Here is a 2529-nt window from a genome sequence, read left to right as displayed (position 1 = left end):
CCCTCCTCCCTTTTTTAAAGATGGGGACCACATTGGCTATCTTCCAATCATCTGGCACCTGGCCCAAGCACCACGAGTGCTCATAAAGCCATGCCAAGGGTCCTGCAATAACCCCTGCTAGCTCCCTCAACACCCTGGGGTGGAGAGCATCTGGACCCCCTGATTTGAACACGTCCAGCCCCTCCAGAAGCTCTCTAATCCGGTCCTTCCTAACCTGAGGTCTGGAAGCATTCCCCTCGAGTCCGCCTTGCATCACAGTGGGGAAGTCCCGGTCCCTGCACAAGAAAATGGAGTTGAAGAATTGGTTAAAGAGGTCTGCTTTCTCCTCTGGCACAACCACCAGATTGCCCAGAGTATGTTGCAGGGGCCCCACATTTCCTGGTGCTTTCTTCATCCTCCCTATATATTTGAAAAAGGACTTTTTATTAACTTTGATTTTGGACTCAAGTCCTAGCTCATTCCATTGAGTGTTTCAGACACTCTGCGTAAGTACTTTCTCTTGATATCCAGAAGGGGTTTCTATTGTATCCCCTGAGGCACTGAGGGAAATAGAAGCTGAATTGCATTGAAATAGATGATCTCTAGCTTTTGCCAATTCCTTCTACTGATCATATAATGCTTCTACTGACCATAACGGCTTTCTTCTTAGTACAAAAATGAAGCTGGTAAAATATTGTTAGATGCTGTACTATTAGGATATATTTGTATACATCAACATTATGGATAAGCTGCTGTATTTTTATTATTGCTTATCCATTGTACCATGTGAGTTATATCTTTCAGTGAAACATGGCTTTGTTAGAAGCTGATCTTGGAAAACAGAGTGTCACATCTGCTGCACTGCACACTTCAAGTCTGAATTATTTTTATTGGCACAGAAGAGCCTGTGGGGCTACATTCCCTAGTGTGTTTATGGCCCTTTGCTGCCTTTCAGGTGGAGCCTGGCTGAAATTACACAGCAGAGAATACACTAGGCAGAGGGTAGCTCAGTGCTGTGTCCAAGAGTGTCAGGTGACTCAGTGAAAGAGATCACAAGTCTATTAAAGATTGTACATCAATGCAACTGTCTTTGTCTGACAGCAGCAAAAAGTTTTCTGGGCACAAGTCTGGCCTTCAGAAATGGGGAATTAGAGTTTGTTCCTTACATTTAATCACTGCCTCTTCTCCAGTCAGCAGACCTTTAGCACCACAGAGAATATTGCTGAGAGGTAGAACTAGAAATTTAACATTGGGCCACAGATACTGTGAGCACTGGGAAGTAGGGTGTAACAGGTGCTAAGCACCTGAAAGTGTTAAGGGAAGGGCTGAGCACCAGAGGGTGGCCATGTGGGGTACAGTGGTATGCTGTTAGCACCCCGTCCAAATCACTCAGCCATTGTGACGCTGTTGATATTGCCTGTAATCCGTACCTTGCCTTTAAGCATCTGCTGCTACTAATTTTACTTTCAAGTAAATATAATATATACAACAAATTAAGGAACCTCTGAAGACTAAATCTTTGGATCCCCTTTGCCAAAAACAGATTTAACTTTACATTCTGTGATATGAGTGCACCATGAGCAGTCACATCACTAAGTCAAAGGCACCAGAGAGCAGGTACACTAAGTACATATGTAAGCTTTTAAAAAGGTTCATGGCCTTCTTTTGCATATAAAAGGTCTGGTTCAACTCCTTCTGAAGTCAATAAAAAGAAATTATCATTGACTGTAATGGGAACTAGATAAGGCCCCTAGGAAATTGCTTGATGCTGAGGTATTAAGTACCTACATGCAGTTCCTATACTCAGCTGCTCTCAGAAGCCAGTTTACATTAGTTAGTAAAAACAGCAAAATTGCCTAAATATATAAAACAAGAGATGTTCCCTCACACCATAATGCAGAAAACTTTGTTCTGCTTTCTATTAATATTGAGGTGTTAATTTTAGGTCATTTAATTTCAATTTATGACCTTAAAAAAGTTTCAACTCAAGGTCTTTGACTCTATGACTCAAAAACACCTGAGGCTATCATTTACAAAATTGAATATTTTATTCATTTGAATATAAAATAATTATCAGAAGCAGATGCTGAGAACAGACAAACTATAGTTTATATCTGTCCTCAAATTCCCTTTTTTCCAGGTTTAAAAAAATGTAATTAGCTAAATGCCATTTTGGTAGCAAGCATTACTAACGACGTTCTGTTCTTCTTGTTGCAAGAACTTTTGCACGGTCTTGCATTTTTTTGAAAGAGGGTAAAATTTGCTCTTTTTCTATATCAAAACTAATTAAGCAAACAGTCTTCAGAGAATTTAGTGGTTTTGTCTATACAGGGAAATGAAGTTGTCTCCTTTGGGCTTATTCAGAAATAATTTATTGCAAAGACCTCTCTGGGGACACTATTATTCTGAAACAAGAGTCCCTTGCTTCTTTTCATAGTTTCATAGTTTCTAGGGTCGGAAGGGACCTGAGCAGATCATCTAGTCCGACCCCCTGCCATGGCAGGAAGAGCACTGGGGTCAAATGACCCCAGTAAGGTGGTCATCCAACCT

This window comes from Gavialis gangeticus, unplaced genomic scaffold (genome assembly GCF_001723915.1).
Source record: "Gavialis gangeticus isolate Ggan-Ray unplaced genomic scaffold, GavGan_comp1, whole genome shotgun sequence".
Lineage (NCBI taxonomy): Eukaryota > Metazoa > Chordata > Crocodylia > Gavialidae > Gavialis > Gavialis gangeticus.
The sequence above is the reverse complement of the archived record's forward strand: the minus strand, read 5'-3'. Positions refer to the sequence as shown.